Here is a 21,851-nt window from a genome sequence, read left to right on the forward strand (position 1 = left end):
TAAAATTTTTTTTGAAAACTCGAGGATATTATCGATAAGGTAGCTCAGACAACGTTAAGGTTTACATGTAGTGGCATATTGCTCCTGCAGGACTGACCACAGTAATAATTAAAGAGTGGAAAGAAAGAAAGTAGGTCGAGCAGCTGGCAGCAGTAACTATGACTCTCTTAAGGTAGCCAAATGCCTCGTCACTCGGCGAGATTTATTTGAAAACTCGAGGAAATCGTCGTTGAAATAAATCAGACAACGGTATCATGCACAGGTGGTGGCGTATCGCTCTGCAGGACTGACCACAGTACGATTTAAAGGGAGGAAAGATTCAAAGAAGGGGGAGCAGCTGGCTGCAGTAACTATGACTCTCTTAAGGTAGCCAAATGCCTCGTCACTCGGCGAAATTTATTTGAAAACTCGAGGAAATCGTAGTTGAAGTAACTCAGACAACGGAAACAGGGACAGGTGGTGGCGTATCGCTTCTGCAGGACTGACCACAGTACGAATTAAAGACAGGAAAGATTCATAGAAGAGGGAGCAGCTGGCAGCAGTAACTATGACGCTCTTAAGATAGCCAAATGCCTCGTCATCCGGCGAAGTACATTTGCTAACTCGAGAGACTCGTAGTGGGAGTAACAGAGACGACGGTAACGTGGACATATAGTGGCACATCGGTTCTGTAGGACAGCCATAGCAAGAATGATAGAGAGAAAGGGCTTAGAAAAGTCGGAGCAGCAGGCAGGGGTACTATGACTCTCTTAAGGTAGCCAAATGCCTCGTCACCGTGTGAAATTTTTTTTGAAAACTCGAGAATATCTTCGTTAAGGTAGCTCAGACAACGTTAAGGTATACATGTAGTAGCATATTGCTCCTGCAGGACTGACCACAGTAATAATTAATGAGTGGAAAGAAAGAAAGTAGGTCGAGCAGCTGGCAGCAGTAACTATGACTCTCTTAAGGGTGCCAAATGCCTCGTCACTCGGCGAAATTTATTTGAAAACTCGAGGAAATCGTCGTTGAAGTAACTCAGAGAACGGTAACATGGACAGGTGGTGGCGTATCGCTTCTGCAGGACACCACAGTACGAATTAAAGAGCGGAAAGTATCAAAGAAGGGGGAGGAGCTGGCTGCAGTAACTATGACGCTCTTAAGGTAGCCAAATGCCTCGTCATCCGGCGAGGTACATTTGCTAACTCGAGAGACTCGTAGTGGGAGTAACAGAGACGACGGTAACGTGGACATATAGTGGCACATCGATTCTGTAGGACAGCCATAGCAAGAATGATAGAGAGAAAGGGCTTAGAAAAGTGGGAGCAGCAGGCAGGGGTACTATGACTCTCTTAAGGTAGCCAAATGCCTCGTCACCGTGTGAAATTTTTTTTGAAAACTCGAGAATATCTTCGTTAAGGTAGCTCAGACAACGTTAAGGTATACATGTAGTAGCATATTGCTCCTGCAGGACTGACCACAGTAATAATTAATGAGTGGAAAGAAAGAAAGTAGGTCGAGCAGCTGGCAGCAGTAACTATGACTCTCTTAAGGGTGCCAAATGCCTCGTCACTCGGCGAAATTTGTTTGAAAACTCGAGGAAATCGTCGTTGAAGTAACTCAGACAACGGTAACATGGACAGATGGTGGCGTATCGCTTCTGCAGGACACCACAGTACGAATTAAAGAGCGGAAAGTATCAAAGAAGGGGGAGGAGCTGGCTGCAGTAACTATGACTCTCTTAAGGTAGCCAAATGCCTCGTCATCCGGCGAGGTGCATTTGCTAACTCGAGAGACTCGTAGTGGGTGTAACAGTGACGACGTTAACGTGGACATATAGTGGCACATCGGTTCCGTAGGACAGGCCATAGCAAGAATGATAGAGAGAATGGGCTTAGAAAAGTGGGAGCAGCAGGCAGGAGTACTATGACTCTCTTAAGGTAGCCAAATGCCTCGTCACCATGTGAAATTTTTTTTTAAAACTCGAGGATATCTTCGATAAGGTAGCTCAGACAACGTTAAGGTTTACATGTAGTGGCATATTGCTCCTGCAGGACTGACCACAGTATTAATTGAAGAGTGGAAAGAAAGAAAGTAGGTCGAGCAGCTGGCAGCAGTAACTATGACTCTCTTAAGGTAGCCAAATGCCTCGTCACTCGGCGAGATTTATTTGAAAACTCGAGGAAATCGTCGTTGAAGTAAATCAGACAACAGTAACATGCACAGGTGGTGGCGTATCACTCTGCAGGACTGACCACAGTACGATTTAAAGGGAGGAAAGATTCAAAGAAGGGGGAGCAGCTGGCTGCAGTAACTATGACGCTTATAAGGTAGCCAAATGCCTCGTCATCCGGCGAGGTACATTTGCTAACTCGAGAGACTCGTAGTGGGAGTAACAGAGACGACGTTAACGTGGACATATAGTGGCACATCGGTTCTGTAGGACAGCCATAGCAAGAATGATAGAGAGAATAGGCTTAGAAAAGTGGGAGCAGCAGGCAGCGGTACTATGACTCCCTTAAGGTATCCAAATGCCTCGTCACCATGTAAAATTTTTTTTGAAAACTCGAGGATATTTTCGTTAAGGTAGCTCAGACAACGTTAAGGTTTTCATGTAGTGGCATATTGCTCCTGCAGGACTGACCACAGTAATAATTAAAGAGTGGAAAGAAAGAAATTAGGTCGAGCAGCTGGCAGCAGTAACTATGACTCTCTTAAGGTAGCGAAATGAATCGTCACCATGTGAAATTTTTTGTTGAAAACTCGAGGATATCTTCGATAAGGTAGCTCAGGCAACGTTAAGGTTTACATGTAGTGGCATATTGCTCCTGCAGGACTGACCACAGTAATAATTAAAGAGTGGAAAGAAAGAAGGTAGGTCGAGCAGCTGGCAACAGTAACTATGACTCTCTTAAGGTAGCCAAATGCCTCGTCACTCGGCGAAATTTATTTGAAAACTCGAGGAAATCGTTGTTGAGGTAACTCAGACAACGGTAACATGGACAGGTGGTGGCGTATCGCTTCTGCAGGTCTGACCACATAACGATTTAAATGGAGGAAAGATTCAAAGATGGGGGAGCAGCTGGCTGCAGTAACTATGACGCTTATAAGGTAGCCAAATGCCTCGCCATCCGGCGAGGTACATTTGCTAACTCGAGAGACTCGTAGTGGGAGTAACAGAGACGACGTTAACGTGGACATATAGTGGCACATCGGTTCTGTAGGACAGCCATAGCAAGAATGATAGAGAGAAAGGGCTTACAAAAGTGGGAGCAGCAGGCAGGGGTACTATGACTCCCTTAAGGTAGCCAAATGCCTCGTCACCGTGTAAAATTTTTTTTGAAAACTCGAGGATATTTTCGATAAGGTAGCTCAGACAACGTTAAGGTTTACATGTAGTGGCATATTGCTCCTGCAGGACTGACCACAGTAATAATTAAAGAGTGGAAAGAAAGAAAGTAGGTCGAGCAGCTGGCAGCAGTAACTATGACTATCTTAAGGTAGCCAAATGCCTCGTCACTCGGCGAGATTTATTTGAAAACTCGAGGAAATCGTCGTTGAAGTAAATCAGACAACGGTAACATGCACAGGTGGTGGCGTATCGCTCTGCAGGACTGACCACAGTACGATTTAAAGGGAGGAAAGATTCAAAGAAGGGGGAGCAGCTGGCTGCAGTAACTATGACTCTCTTAAGGTAGCCAAATGCCTCGTCACTCGGCGAAATTTATTTGAAAACTCGAGGAAATCGTTGTTGAGGTAACTCAGACAACGGTAACATGGACAGGTGGTGGCGTATCGCTTCTGCAGGACTGACCACATAACGATTTAAATGGAGGAAAGATTCAAAGATGGGGTAGCAGCTGGCTGCAGTAACTATGACGCTTATAAGGTAGCCAAATGCCTCGCCATCCGGCGAGGTACATTTGCTAACTCGAGAGACTCGTAGTGGGAGTAACAGAGACGACGTTAACGTGGACATATAGTGGCACATCGGTTCCGTAGGACAGGCCATAGCAAGAATGATAGAGAGAATGGGCTTAGAAAAGTGGGAGCAGCAGGCAGGAGTACTGTGACTCTCTTAAGGTAGCCAAATGCCTCGTCACCATGTGAAATTTTTTTTGAAAACTCGAGGATATCTTCGATAAGGTAGCTCAGACAACGTTAAGGTTTACATGTAGTGGCATATTGCTCCTGCAGGACTGACCACAGTATTAATTGAAGAGTGGAAAGAAAGAAAGTAGGTCGAGCAGCTGGCAGCAGTAACTATGACTCTCTTAAGGTAGCCAAATGCCTCGTCACTCGGCGAGATTTATTTGAAAACTCGAGGAAATCGTCGTTGAAGTAAATCAGACAACAGTAACATGCACAGGTGGTGGCGTATCACTCTGCAGGACTGACCACAGTACGATTTAAAGGGAGGAAAGATTCAAAGAAGGGGGAGCAGCTGGCTGCAGTAACTATGACGCTTATAAGGTAGCCAAATGCCTCGTCATCCGGCGAGGTACATTTGCTAACTCGAGAGACTCGTAGTGGGAGTAACAGAGACGACGTTAACGTGGACATATAGTGGCACATCGGTTCTGTAGGACAGCCATAGCAAGAATGATAGAGAGAATAGGCTTAAAAAAGTGGGAGCAGCAGGCAGCGGTACTATGACTCCCTTAAGGTAGCCAAATGCCTCGTCACCATGTAAAATTTTTTTTGAAAACTCGAGGATATTTTCGTTAAGGTAGCTCAGACAACGTTAAGGTTTTCATGTAGTGGCATATTGCTCCTGCAGGACTGACCACAGTAATAATTAAAGAGTGGAAAGAAAGAAATTAGGTCGAGCAGCTGGCAGCAGTAACTATGACTCTCTTAAGGTAGCCAAATGAATCGTCACCATGTGAAATTTTTTGTTGAAATTTCGAGGATATCTTCGATAAGGTAGCTCAGACAACGTTAAGGTTTACATGTAGTGGCATATTGCTCCTGCAGGACTGACCACAGTATTAATTGAAGAGTGGAAAGAAAGAAAGTAGGTCGAGCAGCTGGCAGCAGTAACTATGACTCTCTTAAGGTAGCCAAATGCCTCGTCACTCGGCGAGATTTATTTGAAAACTCGAGGAAATCGTCGTTGAAGTAAATCAGACAACAGTAACATGCACAGGTGGTGGCGTATCACTCTGCAGGACTGACCACAGTACGATTTAAAGGGAGGAAAGATTCAAAGAAGGGGGAGCAGCTGGCTGCAGTAACTATGACGCTTATAAGGTAGCCAAATGCCTCGTCATCCGGCGAGGTACATTTGCTAACTCGAGAGACTCGTAGTGGGAGTAACAGAGACGACGTTAACGTGGACATATAGTGGCACATCGGTTCTGTAGGACAGCCATAGCAAGAATGATAGAGAGAATAGGCTTAAAAAAGTGGGAGCAGCAGGCAGCGGTACTATGACTCCCTTAAGGTAGCCAAATGCCTCGTCACCATGTAAAATTTTTTTTGAAAACTCGAGGATATTTTCGTTAAGGTAGCTCAGACAACGTTAAGGTTTTCATGTAGTGGCATATTGCTCCTGCAGGACTGACCACAGTAATAATTAAAGAGTGGAAAGAAAGAAATTAGGTCGAGCAGCTGGCAGCAGTAACTATGACTCTCTTAAGGTAGCCAAATGAATCGTCACCATGTGAAATTTTTTGTTGAAATTTCGAGGATATCTTCGATAAGGTAGCTCAGACAACGTTAAGGTTTACATGTAGTGGCATATTGCTCCTGCAGGACTGACGACAGTAATAATTAAAGAGTGGAAAGAAAGAAGGTAGGTCGAGCAGCTGGCAACAGTAACTATGACTCTCTTAAGGTAGCCACATGCCTCGTCACTCGGCGAAATTTATTTGAAAACTCGAGGAAATCGTTGTTGAGGTAACTCAGACAACGGTAACATGGACAGGTGGTGGCGTATCGCTTCTGCAGGACTGACCACATAACGATTTAAATGGAGGAAAGATTCAAAGATGGGGGAGCAGCTGGCTGCAGTAACTGTGACGCTTATAAGGTAGCCAAATGCCTCGCCATCCGGCGAGGTACATTTGCTAACTCGAGAGACTCGTAGTGGGAGTAACAGAGACGACGTTAACGTGGACATATAGTGGCACATCGGTTCTGTAGGACAGCCATAGCAAGAATGATAGAGAGAAAGGGCTTACAAAAGTGGGAGCAGCAGGCAGGGGTACTATGACTCCCTTAAGGTAGCCAAATGCCTCGTCACCGTGTAAAATTTTTTTTGAAAACTCGAGGATATTTTCGATAAGGTAGCTCAGACAACGTTAAGGTTTACATGTAGTGGCATATTGCTCCTGCAGGACTGACCACAGTAATAATTAAAGAGTGGAAAGAAAGAAAGTAGGTCGAGCAGCTGGCAGCAGTAACTATGACTCTCTTAAGGTAGCCAAATGCCTCGTCACTCGGCGAGATTTATTTGAAAACTTGAGGAAATCGTCGTTGAAGTAAATCAGACAACGGTAACATGCACAGGTGGTGGCGTATCGCTCTGCAGGACTGACCACAGTACGATTTAAAGGGAGGAAAGATTCATAGAAGGGGGAGCAGCTGGCTGCAGTAACTATGACTCTCTTAAGGTAGCCAAATGCCTCGTCACTCGGCGAAATTTATTTGAAAACTCGAGGAAATCGTAGTTGAAGTAACTCAGACAACGGAAACAGGGACAGGTGGTGGCGTATCGCTTCTGCAGGACTGAACACAGTACGAATTAAAGAGAGGAAAGATTCATAGAAGAGGGAGCAGCTGGCAGCAGTAACTATGACGCTCTTAAGGTAGCCAAATGCCTCGTCATCCGGCGAGGTACATTTGCTAACTCGAGAGACTCGTAGTGGGAGTAACAGAGACGACGGTAACGTGGACATATAGTGGCACATCGGTTCTGTTGGACAGCCATAGCAAGAATGATAGAGAGAAAGGGCTTAGAAAAGTGGGAGCAGCAGGCAGGGGTACTATGACTCTCTTAAGGTAGCCAAATGCCTCGTCACCGTGTGAAATTTTTTTTGAAAACTCGAGAATATCTTCGTTAAGGTAGCTCAGACAACGTTAAGGTATACATGTAGTAGCATATTGCTCCTGCAGGACTGACCACAGTAATAATTAATGAGTGGAAAGAAAGAAAGTAGGTCGAGCAGCTGGCAGCAGTAACTATGACTCTCTTAAGGGTGCCAAATGCCTCGTCACTCGGCGAAATTTATTTGAAAACTCGAGGAAATCGTCGTTGAAGTAACTCAGACAACGGTAACATGGACAGGTGGTGGCGTATCGCTTCTGCAGGACACCACAGTACGAATTAAAGAGCGGAAAGTATCAAAGAAGGGGGAGGAGCTGGCTGCAGTAACTATGACTCTCTTAAGGTAGCCAAATGCCTCGTCATCCGGCGAGGTGCATTTGCTAACTCGAGAGACTCGTAGTGGGTGTAACAGTGACGACGTTAACGTGGACATATAGTGGCACATCGGTTCCGTAGGACAGGCCATAGCAAGAATGATAGAGAGAATGGGCTTAGAAAAGTGGGAGCAGCAGGCAGGAGTACTATGACTCTCTTAAGGTAGCCAAATGCCTCGTCACCATGTGAAGTTTTTTTTGAAAACTCGAGGATATCTTCGATAAGGTAGCTCAGACAACGTTAAGGTTTACATGTAGTGGCATATTGCTCCTGCAGGACTGACCACAGTAATAATTAAAGAGTGGAAAGAAAGAAAGTAGGTCGAGCAGCTGGCAGCAGTAACTATGACTCTCTTAAGGTAGCCAAATGCCTCGTCACTCGGCGAGATTTATTTGAAAACTCGAGGAAATCGTCGTTGAAGTAAATCAGACAACGGTAACATGCACAGGTGGTGGCGTATCGCTCTGCAGGACTGACCACAGTACGATTTAAAGGGAGGAAAGATTCAAAGAAGGGGGAGCAGCTGGCTGCAGTAACTATGACTCTCTTAAGGTAGCCAAATGCCTCGTCACTCGGCGAAATTTATTTGAAAACTCGAGGAAATCGTAGTTGAAGTAACTCAGACAACGGAAACAGGGACAGGTGGTGGCGTATCGCTTCTGCAGGACACCACAGTACGAATTAAAGAGCGGAAAGTATCAAAGAAGGGGGAGGAGCTGGCTGCAGTAACTATGACGCTCTTAAGGTAGCCAAATGCCTCGTCATCCGGCGAGGTACATTTGCTATCTCGAGAGACTCGTAGTGGGAGTAACAGAGACGACGGTAACGTGGACATATAGTGGCACATCGGTTCTGTAGGACAGCCATAGCAAGAATGATAGAGAGAAAGGGCTTAGAAAAGTGGGAGCAGCAGGCAGGGGTACTATGACTCTCTTAAGGTAGCTAAATGCCTCGTCACCGTGTGAAATTTTTTTTGAAAACTCGAGAATATCTTCGTTAAGGTAGCTCAGACAACGTTAAGGTATACATGTAGTAGCATATTGCTCCTGCAGGACTGACCACAGAAATAATTAATGAGTGGAAAGAAAGAAAGTAGGTCGAGCAGCTGGCAGCAGTAACTATGACTCTCTTAAGGGTGCCAAATGCCTCGTCACTCGGCGAAATTTATTTGAAAACTCGAGGAAATCGTCGTTGAAGTAAATCAGACAACAGTAACATGCACAGGTGGTGGCGTATCACTCTGCAGGACTGACCACAGTACGATTTAAAGGGAGGAAAGATTCAAAGAAGGGAGAGCAGCTGGCTGCAGTAACTATGACTCTCTTAAAGTAGCCAAATGCCTCGTCACTCGGCGAAATTTATTTGAAAACTCGAGGAAATCGTAGTTGAAGTAACTCAGACAACGGAAACAGGGACAGGTGGTGGCGTATCGCTTCTGCAGGACACCACAGTACGAATTAAAGAGCGGAAAGTATCAAAGAAGGGGGAGGAGCTGGCTGCAGTAACTATGACGCTCTTAAGGTAGCCAAATGCCTCGTCATCCGGCGAGGTACATTTGCTAACTCGAGAGACTCGTAGTGGGAGTAACAGAGACGACGGTAACGTGGACATATAGTGGCACATCGGTTCTGTAGGACAGCCATAGCAAGAATGATAGAGAGAAAGGGCTTAGAAAAGTGGGAGCAGCAGGCAGGGGTACTATGACTCTCTTAAGGTAGCTAAATGCCTCGTCACCGTGTGAAATTTTTTTTGAAAACTCGAGAATATCTTCGTTAAGGTAGCTCAGACAACGTTAAGGTATACATGTAGTAGCATATTGCTCCTGCAGGACTGACCACAGAAATAATTAATGAGTGGAAAGAAAGAAAGTAGGTCGAGCAGCTGGCAGCAGTAACTATGACTCTCTTAAGGGTGCCAAATGCCTCGTCACTCGGCGAAATTTATTTGAAAACTCGAGGAAATCGTCGTTGAAGTAACTCAGACAACGGTAGCATGGACAGGTGGTGGCGTATCGCTTCTGCAGGACACCACAGTACGAATTAAAGAGCGGAAAGTATCAAAGAAGGGGGAGGAGCTGGCTGCAGTAACTATGACTCTCTTAAGGTAGCCAAATGCCTCGTCATCCGGCGAGGTGCATTTGCTAACTCGAGAGACTCGTAGTGGGTGTAACAGTGACGACGTTAACGTGGACATATAGTGGCACATCGGTTCCGTAGGACAGGCCATAGCAAGAATGATAGAGAGAATGGGCTTAGAAAAGTGGGAGCAGCAGGCAGGAGTACTATGACTCTCTTAAGGTAGCCAAATGCATCGTCACCATGTGAAATTTTTTTTGAAAACTTGAGGATATCTTCGATAAGGTAGCTCAGACAACGTTAAGGTTTACATGTAGTGGCATATTGCTCCTGCAGGACTGACCACAGTATTAATTGAAGAGTGGAAAGAAAGAAAGTAGGTCGAGCAGCTGGCAGCAGTCACTATGACTCTCCTAAGGTAGCCAAATGCCTCGTCACTCGGCGAGATTTATTTGAAAACTCGAGGAAATCGTCGTTGAAGTAAATCAGACAACAGTAACATGCACAGGTGGTGGCGTATCACTCTGCAGGACTGACCACAGTACGATTTAAAGGGAGGAAAGATTCAAAGAAGGGAGAGCAGCTGGCTGCAGTAACTATGACTCTCTTAAGGTAGCCAAATGCCTCGTCACTCGGCGAAATTTATTTGAAAACTCGAGGAAATCGTAGTTGAAGTAACTCAGACAACGGAAACAGGGACAGGTGGTGGCGTATCGCTTCTGCAGGACTGACCACAGTACGAATTAAAGACAGGAAAGATTCATAGAAGAGGGAGCAGCTGGCAGCAGTAACTATGACGCTCTTAAGGTAGCCAAATGCCTCGTCATCCGGCGAGGTACATTTGCTAACTCGAGAGACTCGTAGTGGGAGTAGCAGAGACGACGGTAACGTGGACATATAGTGGCACATCGGTTCTGTAGGACAGCCATAGCAAGAATGATAGAGAGAAAGGGCTTAGAAAAGTGGGAGCAGCAGGCAGGGGTACTATGACTCTCTTAAGGTAGCCACATGCCTCGTCACCGTGTGAAATTTTTTTTGAAAACTCGAGAATATCTTCGTTAAGGTAGCTCAGACAACGTTAAGGTATACATGTAGTAGCATATTGCTCCTGGAGGACTGACCACAGTAATAATTAATGAGTGGAAAGAATGAAAGTAGGTCGAGCAGCTGGCAGCAGTAACTATGACTCTCTTAAGGTAGCCAAATGCCTCGTCACTCGGCGAAATTTATTTGAAAACTCGAGGAAATCGTATCGAAGTAACTCAGACAACGGTAACATATACAGGTGGTGGCGTATCGCTTCTGCAGGACACCAAGGTACGAATTAAAGAGAGGAAAGATTCAAAGAAGGGGGAGCAGCTGGCTGCAATAACTATGACTCTCTTAAGGTAGCCAAATGCCTCGTCATCCGGCGAGGTACATTTGCTAACTCGAGAGACTCGTAGTGGGAGTAGCAGAGACGACGGTAACGTGGACATATAGTGGCACATCGGTTCTGTAGGACAGCCATAGCAAGAATGATAGAGAGAAAGGGCTTAGAAAAGTGGGAGCAGCAGGCAGGGGTACTATGACTCTCTTAAGGTAGCCACATGCCTCGTCACCGTGTGAAATTTTTTTTGAAAACTCGAGAATATCTTCGTTAAGGTAGCTCAGACAACGTTAAGGTATACATGTAGTAGCATATTGCTCCTGGAGGACTGACCACAGTAATAATTAATGAGTGGAAAGAAAGAAAGTAGGTCGAGCAGCTGGCAGCAGTAACTATGACTCTCTTAAGGGTGCCAAATGCCTCGTCACTCGGCGAAATTTATTTGAAAACTCGTGGAAATCGTCGTTGAAGTAACTCAGACAACGGTAACATGGACAGGTGGTGGCGTATCGCTTCTGCAGGACACCACAGTACGAATTAAAGAGCGGAAAGTATCAAAGAAGGGGGAGGAGCTGGCTGCAGTAACTATGACGCTCTTAAGGTAGCCAAATGCCTCGTCATCCGGCGAGGTACATTTGCTAACTCGAGAGACTCGTAGTGGGAGTAACAGAGACGACGGTAACGTGGACATATAGTGGCACATCGGTTCTGTAGGACAGCCATAGCAAGAATGATAGAGAGAAAGGGCTTAGAAAAGTGGGAGCAGCGGGCAGGGGTACTATGACTCTCTTAAGGTAGCCAAATGCCTCGTCACCGAGTGAAATTTTTTTTGAAAACTCGAGAATGTCTTCGTTAAGGTAGCTCAGACAACGCTAAGGTATACATGTAGTAGCATATTGCTCCTGCAGGACTGACCACAGTAATAATTAATGAGTGGAAAGAAAGAAAGTAGGTCGAGCAGCTGGCAGCAGTAACTATGACTCTCTTAAGGGTGCCAAATGCCTCGTCACTCGGCGAAATTTATTTGAAAACTCGAGGAAATCGTCGTTGAAGTAACTCAGACAACGGTAACATGGACAGGTGGTGGCGTATCGCTTCTGCAGGACACCACAGTACGAATTAAAGAGCGGAATGTATCAAAGAAGGGGGAGGAGCTGGCTGCAGTAACTATGACTCTCTTAAGGTAGCCAAATGCCTCGTCATCCGGCGAGGTGCATTTGCTAACTCGAGAGACTCGTAGTGGGTGCAACAGTGACGACGTTAACGTGGACATATAGTGGCACATCGGTTCCGTGGGACAGGCCATAGCAAGAATGATAGAGAGAATGGGCTTAGAAAAGTGGGAGCAGCAGGCAGGAGTACTATGACTCTCTTAAGGTAGCCAAATGCCTCGTCACCATGTGAAATTTTTTTTGAAAACTCGAGGATATCTTGGATAAGGTAGCTCAGACAACGTTAAGGTTTACATGTAGTGGCATATTGCTCCTGCAGGACTGACCACAGTATTAATTGAAGAGTGGAAAGAAAGAAAGTAGGTCGAGCAGCTGGCAGCAGTAACTATGACTCTCTTAAGGTAGCCAAATGCCTCGTCACTCGGCGAGATTTATTTGAAAACTCGAGGAAATCGTCGTTGAAGTAAATCAGACAACAGTAGCATGCACAGGTGGTGGCGTATCACTCTGCAGGACTGACCACAGTACGATTTAAAGGGAGGAAAGATTCAAAGAAGGGGGAGCAGCTGGCTGCTGTAACTATGACTCTCTTAAGGTAACCAAATGCCTCGTCACCCGGCGAGGTACATTTGCTAACTCTAGAGACTCGTAGTGGGAGTAACAGTGTCGACGTTAACTTGGACATATAGTGGCACATCGGTTCTGTAGGACAGCCATAGCAAGAATGATAGAGAGAATGGGCTTAGAAAAGTGGGAGCAGCAGGCAGGGGTACCATGACTCTCTTAAGGCAGCCAAATGCCTCGACACCATGTGAAATTTTTTTTGAAAACTCGAGAATATCTTCGTTAAGGTAGCTCAGACAACATTAAGGTTTACATGTAGTGGCATATTGCTCCTGCAGGACTGACCACAGTAATAATTAATGAGTGGAAAGAATGAAAGTAGGTCGAGCAGCTGGCAGCAGTAACTATGACTCTCTTAAGGTAGCCAAATGCCTCGTCACTCGGCGAAATTTATTTGAAAACTCGAGGAAATCGTATCGAAGTAACTCAGACAACGGTAACATATACAGGTGGTGGCGTATCGCTTCTGCAGGACACCAAGGTACGAATTAAAGAGAGGAAAGATTCAAAGAAGGGGGAGCAGCTGGCTGCAATAACTATGACTCTCTTAAGGTAGCCAAATGCCTCGTCATCCGGCGAGGTACATTTGCTAACTCGAGAGACTCGTAGTGGGAGTAGCAGAGACGACGGTAACGTGGACATATAGTGGCACATCGGTTCTGTAGGACAGCCATAGCAAGAATGATAGAGAGAAAGGGCTTAGAAAAGTGGGAGCAGCAGGCAGGGGTACTATGACTCTCTTAAGGTAGCCACATGCCTCGTCACCGTGTGAAATTTTTTTTGAAAACTCGAGAATATCTTCGTTAAGGTAGCTCAGACAACGTTAAGGTATACATGTAGTAGCATATTGCTCCTGGAGGACTGACCACAGTAATAATTAATGAGTGGAAAGAAAGAAAGTAGGTCGAGCAGCTGGCAGCAGTAACTATGACTCTCTTAAGGGTGCCAAATGCCTCGTCACTCGGCGAAATTTATTTGAAAACTCGAGGAAATCGTCGTTGAAGTAACTCAGACAACGGTAACATGGACAGGTGGTGGCGTATCGCTTCTGCAGGACACCACAGTACGAATTAAAGAGCGGAAAGTATCAAAGAAGGGGGAGGAGCTGGCTGCAGTAACTATGACGCTCTTAAGGTAGCCAAATGCCTCGTCATCCGGCGAGGTACATTTGCTAACTCGAGAGACTCGTAGTGGGAGTAACAGAGACGACGGTAACGTGGACATATAGTGGCACATCGGTTCTGTAGGACAGCCATAGCAAGAATGATAGAGAGAAAGGGCTTAGAAAAGTGGGAGCAGCGGGCAGGGGTACTATGACTCTCTTAAGGTAGCCAAATGCCTCGTCACCGAGTGAAATTTTTTTTGAAAACTCGAGAATATCTTCGTTAAGGTAGCTCAGACAACGCTAAGGTATACGTGTAGTAGCATATTGCTCCTGCAGGACTGACCACAGTAATAATTAATGAGTGGAAAGAAAGAAAGTAGGTCGAGCAGCTGGCAGCAGTAACTATGACTCTCTTAAGGGTGCCAAATGCCTCGTCACTCGGCGAAATTTATTTGAAAACTCGAGGAAATCGTCGTTGAAGTAACTCAGACAACGGTAACATGGACAGGTGGTGGCGTATCGCTTCTGCAGGACACCACAGTACGAATTAAAGAGCGGAATGTATCAAAGAAGGGGGAGGAGCTGGCTGCAGTAACTATGACTCTCTTAAGGTAGCCAAATGCCTCGTCATCCGGCGAGGTGCATTTGCTAACTCGAGAGACTCGTAGTGGGTGCAACAGTGACGACGTTAACGTGGACATATAGTGGCACATCGGTTCCGTGGGACAGGCCATAGCAAGAATGATAGAGAGAATGGGCTTAGAAAAGTGGGAGCAGCAGGCAGGAGTACTATGACTCTCTTAAGGTAGCCAAATGCCTCGTCACCATGTGAAATTTTTTTTGAAAACTCGAGGATATCTTGGATAAGGTAGCTCAGACAACGTTAAGGTTTACATGTAGTGGCATATTGCTCCTGCAGGACTGACCACAGTATTAATTGAAGAGTGGAAAGAAAGAAAGTAGGTCGAGCAGCTGGCAGCAGTAACTATGACTCTCTTAAGGTAGCCAAATGCCTCGTCACTCGGCGAGATTTATTTGAAAACTCGAGGAAATCGTTGTTGAAGTAAATCAGACAACAGTAGCATGCACAGGTGGTGGCGTATCACTCTGCAGGACTGACCACAGTACGATTTAAAGGGAGGAAAGATTCAAAGAAGGGGGAGCAGCTGGCTGCTGTAACTATGACTCTCTTAAGGTAACCAAATGCCTCGTCACCCGGCGAGGTACATTTGCTAACTCTAGAGACTCGTAGTGGGAGTAACAGTGTCGACGTTAACTTGGACATATAGTGGCACATCGGTTCTGTAGGACAGCCATAGCAAGAATGATAGAGAGAATGGGCTTAGAAAAGTGGGAGCAGCAGGCAGGGGTACCATGACTCTCTTAAGGCAGCCAAATGCCTCGACATCATGTGAAATTTTTTTTGAAAACTCGAGAATATCTTCGTTAAGGTAGCTCAGACAACATTAAGGTTTACATGTAGTGGCATATTGCTCCTGCAGGACTGACCACAGTAATAATTAATGAGTGGAAAGAATGAAAGTAGGTCGAGCAGCTGGCAGCAGTAACTATGACTCTCTTAAGGTAGCCAAATGCCTCGTCACTCGGCGAAATTTATTTGAAAACTCGAGGAAATCGTATCGAAGTAACTCAGACAACGGTAACATATACAGGTGGTGGCGTATCGCTTCTGCAGGACACCAAGGTACGAATTAAAGAGAGGAAAGATTCAAAGAAGGGGGAGCAGCTGGCTGCAATAACTATGACTCTCTTAAGGTAGCCAAATGCCTCGTCATCCGGCGAGGTACATTTGCTAACTCGAGAGACTCGTAGTGGGAGTAGCAGAGACGACGGTAACGTGGACATATAGTGGCACATCGGTTCTGTAGGACAGCCATAGCAAGAATGATAGAGAGAAAGGGCTTAGAAAAGTGGGAGCAGCAGGCAGGGGTACTATGACTCTCTTAAGGTAGCCACATGCCTCGTCACCGTGTGAAATTTTTTTTGAAAACTCGAGAATATCTTCGTTAAGGTAGCTCAGACAACGTTAAGGTATACATGTAGTAGCATATTGCTCCTGGAGGACTGACCACAGTAATAATTAATGAGTGGAAAGAAAGAAAGTAGGTCGAGCAGCTGGCAGCAGTAACTATGACTCTCTTAAGGGTGCCAAATGCCTCGTCACTCGGCGAAATTTATTTGAAAACTCGAGGAAATCGTCGTTGAAGTAACTCAGACAACGGTAACATGGACAGGTGGTGGCGTATCGCTTCTGCAGGACACCACAGTACGAATTAAAGAGCGGAAACTATCAAAGAAGGGGGAGGAGCTGGCTGCAGTAACTATGACGCTCTTAAGGTAGCCAAATGCCTCGTCATCCGGCGAGGTACATTTGCTAACTCGAGAGACTCGTAGTGGGAGTAACAGAGACGACGGTAACGTGGACATATAGTGGCACATCGGTTCTGTAGGACAGCCATAGCAAGAATGATAGAGAGAAAGGGCTTAGAAAAGTGGGAGCAGCGGGCAGGGGTACTATGACTCTCTTAAGGTAGCCAAATGCCTCGTCACCGAGTGAAATTTTTTTTGAAAACTCGAGAATATCTTCGTTAAGGTAGCTCAGACAACGCTAAGGTATACATGTAGTAGCATATTGCTCCTGCAGGACTGACCACAGTAATAATTAATGAGTGGAAAGAAAGAAAGTAGGTCGAGCAGCTGGCAGCAGTAACTATGACTCTCTTAAGGGTGCCAAATGCCTCGTCACTCGGCGAAATTTATTTGAAAACTCGAGGAAATCGTCGTTGAAGTAAATCAGACAACAGTAGCATGCACAGGTGGTGGCGTATCACTCTGCAGGACTGACCACAGTACGATTTAAAGGGAGGAAAGATTCAAAGAAGGGGGAGCAGCTGGCTGCTGTAACTATGACTCTCTTAAGGTAACCAAATGCCTCGTCACCCGGCGAGGTACATTTGCTAACTCTAGAGACTCGTAGTGGGAGTAACAGGGTCGACGTTAACTTGGACATATAGTGGCACATCGGTTCTGTAGGACAGCCATAGCAAGAATGATAGAGAGAATGGGCTTAGAAAAGTGGGAGCAGCAGGCAGGGGTACCATGACTCTCTTAAGGCAGCCAAATGCCTCGACACCATGTGAAATTTTTTTTGAAAACTCGAGAGTATCTTCGTTAAGGTAGCTCAGACAACATTAAGGTTTACATGTAGTGGCATATTGCTCCTGCAGGACTGACCACAGTAATAATTTATGAGTGGAAAGAATGAAAGTAGGTCGAGCAGCTGGCAGCAGTAACTATGACTCTCTTAAGGTAGCCAAATGCCTCGTCACTCGGCGAAATTTATTTGAAAACTCGAGGAAATCGTATCGAAGTAACTCAGACAACGGTAACATATACAGGTGGTGGCGTATCGCTTCTGCAGGACACCAAGGTACGAATTAAAGAGAGGAAAGATTCAAAGAAGGGGGAGCAGCTGGCTGCAATAACTATGACTCTCTTAAGGTAGCCAAATGCCTCGTCATCCGGCGAGGTACATTTGCTAACTCGAGAGACTCGCAGTGGGGGTAACAGAGACGACGTTAACGTGGACATATAGTGGCACATCTATTCTGTAGGACAGCAATAGCAAGAATGATAGAGAGAAAGGGCTTAGAAAAGTGGGAGCAGCTGGCAGGGGTACTATGACTCCCTTAAGGTAGCCAAATGCCTCGTCACCATGTAAAACTTTTTTTGAAAACTCGAGGATATTTTCGTTAAGGTAGCTCAGACAAAATGGTTCAAAATGGCTCTGAGCACTATGGGACTCAACTGCTGTGGTCATCATTCCCCTAGAAGTTAGAACTACTTAAACTTAACTAACCTAAGGACATCACACACATCCATGCCCGAGGCAGGATTCGAACATGCGACCGTAGCAGTGGCACGGTTCCGGACTGCGCGCCTAGAACCACGAGACCACCGCGGCCGGCATAGCTCAGACAACGTTAAGGTTTACATGTAGTGGCATATTGCTCCTGCAGGACTGACCACAGTAATAATTAAAGAGTGGAAAGAAAGAAAGTAGGTCGAGCAGCTGGCAGCAGTAACTATGACTCTCTTAAGGGTGCCAAATGCCTCGTCACTCGGCGAAATTTATTTGAAAACTCGAGGAAATTGTCGTTGAAGTAACTCAGACAACGGTAACATGGACAGGTGGTGGCGTATCGCTTCTGCAGGACACCACAGTACGAATTAAAGAGAGGAAAGTATCAAAGAAGGGGGAGGAGCTGGCTGCAGTAACTATGACTCTCTTAAGGTAACCAAATGCCTCGTCATCCGGCGAGGTGCATTTGCTAACTCGAGAGACTCGTAGTGGGTGTAACAGTGACGACGTTAACGTGGACATATAGTGGCACATCGGTTCCGTAGGACAGGCCATAGCAAGAATGATAGAGAGAATGGGCTTAGAAAAGTGGGAGCAGCAGGCAGGAGTACTATGACTCTCTTAAGGTAGCCAAATGCCTCGTCACCATGTGAAATTCTTTTTGAAAACTCGAGGATATCTTCGATAAGGTAGCTCAGACAACGTTAAGGTTTACATGTAGTGGCATATTGCTCCTGCAGGACTGACCACAGTAATAATTGAAGAGTGGAAAGAAAGAAAGTAGGTCGAGCAGCTGGCAGCAGTAACTATGACTCTCTTAAGGTAGCCAAATGCCTCGTCACTCGGCGAGATTTATTTGAAAACTCGAGGAAATCGTCGTTGAAGTAAATCAGACAACGGTAACATGCACAGGTGGTGGCGTATCACTCTGCAGGACTGACCACAGTACGATTTAAAGGGAGGAACGATTCAAGGAAGGGGGAGCAGCTGGCTGCAGTAACTATGACTCTCTTAAGGTAACCAAATGCCTCGTCACCCGGCGAGGTACATTTGCTAACTCTAGAGACTCGTAGTGGGAGTAACGGTGTCGACGTTAACGTGGACATATAGTGGCACATCGGTTCTGTAGGACAGTCATAGCAAGAATGATAGAAAGAATGGGCTTAGAAAAGTGGGAGCAGCAGGCAGGGGTACTATGACTCTCTTAAGGCAGCCAAATGCCTCGTCACCATGTGAAATTTTTTTTGAAAACTCGAGAATATCTTCGTTAATGTAGCTCAGACAACGTTAAGGTTTACATGTAGTGGCATATTGCTCCTGCAGGACTGACCACAGTAATAATTAATGAGTGGAAAGAATGAAAGTAGGTCGAGCAGCTGGCAGCAGTAACTATGACTCTCTTAAGGTAGCCAAATGCCTCGTCACCCGGCGAAATTTATTTGAAAACTCGAGGAAATCGTCGTCGAAGTAACTCAGACAACGGTAACATATACAGGTGGTGGCGTATCGCTTCTGCAGGACACCAAGGTACGAATTAAAGAGAGGAAAGATTCAAAGAAGGGGGGCAGCTGGCTGCAGTAACTATGACTCTCTTAATGTAGCCAAATACTTCGTCACTCGGCGAACTTTATTTGAAAACTCGAGGAAATCGTCGTTGAAGTAAATCAGACAACGGTAACATGCACAGGTGGTGGCGTATCACTCTGCAGGACTGACCACAGTACGAATTAAAGTCAGGAAAGATTCAAAGAAGGGGGAGCAGCTGGCTGCAGTAACTATGACGCTTATAAGGTAGCCAAATGCCTCGTCATCCGGCGAGGTACATTTGCTAACTCGAGAGACTCGTAGAGGGAGTAACAGTGACGACGTTAACGTGGACATATAGTGGCACATCGGTTCTGTAGGACAGCCATAGCAAGAATGATAGAGAGAAAGGGCTTAGAAAAGTGGGAGCAGCAGGCAGGGGTACTCTGACTCCCTTAAGGTAGCCAAATGCCTCGTCACCATGTAAAATTTTTTTTGAAAACTCGAGGATATTTTCGTTAAGGTAGCTCAGACAAAATGGTTCAAAATGGCTCTGTAACTATGACATGAAAGAAGAGATGGTGGCCCTTCCGCTGAAGGTGCCACCCCAGCTACCCCAGCACCTATCCGGCCAACCGGCCGTGACGAAAATGCGATAGTTAGTGTAGCTCCTTTTGCTTGCAGTGAGTGCCACCGCACATTTACCACGAAGAACGGTCTCGGGGTCCACCGCCGCCGCCAACACCCGGCAGCCGCCAACGCGGAGATCGTCACGGAGAGGCACCGCGCGAGGTGGACGGAAGAAGAAGTCCTTTCGCTCGCCAAAGCGGAGGCGGAGCTGTTCCTCGAGAGGGACGCACGGTTCTTCTTTGTCAACCAAGAGCTGATCAGGATGTTCCCCGACCGAACGCTCGAGGCAATTAAGTGCCGACGGCGGCAAGCTGCCCACAAGCAGCTTGTCCGCGAATTCATGGAGGCACTTGAGATCGGTCGGGGGGAAGAGCCGGCGTCCCGCCGGGGAGCGGCGACGCAGCCGCCGGACGCGGGCGATGGCGCTGCGCCGTCCCGCGACGCAGCTGCGGACTTCGCGGATGACGCCATCGGGCCGCCTGTGGAGGGGCCGACTGACGCTGCCATTTGGGAGCATCTCGCGGAGCTGCCTGCTTCCGCCCAGCGTTTCTCTGCTCTAGACCGAGTCATTGGTCTGGGGCGGGGCACGCCGCCTGATGTCATCCTGGGCATGCTCCCGGATGCCCTTGCGTCGGTCGGGTCCAGGGGGGAGAGGACGAACACCAGGACGAAGCGGCCGCGCCAATCATCCAAGCGGCCGCCTGCCGCCCCGCCGCTGCAGAAGCGCAAGCGGCGCCGCTGGGAGTACGCGCGGACGCAGGACGCCTACCGTAGGTCGCGTGCACGTTGCGTGCGCGGCCTGCTGGACGGCACCCTGCTGCAGCCGCCACCCGACATCCCCGGCCTGCTGGACTTCTGGGCGGACCTCTTCACTAAGAAGCCGATCTCCACCGCTGGCTTCATCCGTGACCGCCTTCTCCCGCACTCGAAGCCTGTCGCTCCTGAGTGCCTATGGGGGCCGGTCACACGTGAGGAGGTCGCTGCTGCCTTGCCGCCCAGGGGATCGGCAGCCGGGCCGGACGGCCTTACTCCAGCGGAGCTGCGGCGACTGCCGCATGAAGTCCTGGTGAAACTCTTGAACCTCTTCCTCCTGGCCCGCGCCCTCCCTGAGCGTCTGCTTCGCGCGCGGACGTCGCTTCTCCCCAAAACGGCTGCACCAACATCCCCCGCTGACTTTCGCCCCATTACGGTCTGCTCGGTGCTGGCGCGGACCTTTCACAAGGTTCTCGCGTCACGCCTGATGCGTGCATGTGCTGTGGACGAACGTCAGCGGGCATTCATCCCCCGGGATGGGATGTTGGAAAACACCTTCATCTTGGACACTGCTCTCACCGACGCAGTCCGCTCCTGTCGCTCTGTTTTTGTGGCATCGATCGACGTCTCTAAAGCGTTCGATTCGGTGGACCATGCTGCCCTCCGCCCCGTGCTGACGGCTCATGGCCTACCGGATTGCTTTATTGAGTATATCGAGAGGTGTTACGAGGGTAGCACGACGGTGATAGCGGGCGGCGCCGACGTGGGCGTGCCCCTGCAGCCGGCAAGGGGTGTGCGTCAGGGCGACCCCCTCTCCCCCCTCCTTTTCAATTTTGCGGTGGACTATGTTTTGAGTCAACTTCCCTCCCACATCGGAGCTCGGATCCTCGGTCGCAGAGTTAACGCTGCGGCCTTCGCAGATGACGTCCTGCTGTTTGCATCGACCGCGAGAGGCTTGCAGTCCCTCATCGACGCAGCCGTCGCAGCCCTCGCCCATCTGGGGCTGCAGATCAACGCCCGGAAGTGTTTCACCCTCGCCTTAGTCGCGTCTGGGCGCGACAAGAAGGTGAAGGTCGACGCCGACGTTACCTTCAAAGCGGGCAACGCCACCGTGCCCGCCCTACGTGTGGGTGAAACCTTCCGGTACCTGGGACTGCAATTTTCCACCGCTGGTCGCTGCGTTTTCAACCCACGACGCCACCTGGTGGAGCAGCTGGACGTCATCTCCCGAGCTCCGCTCAAGCCGCAACAGCGCCTCCACGCCCTCACCACCGTACTTCTGCCTTGCCTGTACCATGGGCTGGTCCTCAG

This window comes from Schistocerca serialis, unplaced genomic scaffold, assembly GCF_023864345.2.
Source record: "Schistocerca serialis cubense isolate TAMUIC-IGC-003099 unplaced genomic scaffold, iqSchSeri2.2 HiC_scaffold_1353, whole genome shotgun sequence".
In the NCBI taxonomy this organism is placed as follows: domain Eukaryota; kingdom Metazoa; phylum Arthropoda; class Insecta; order Orthoptera; family Acrididae; genus Schistocerca; species Schistocerca serialis.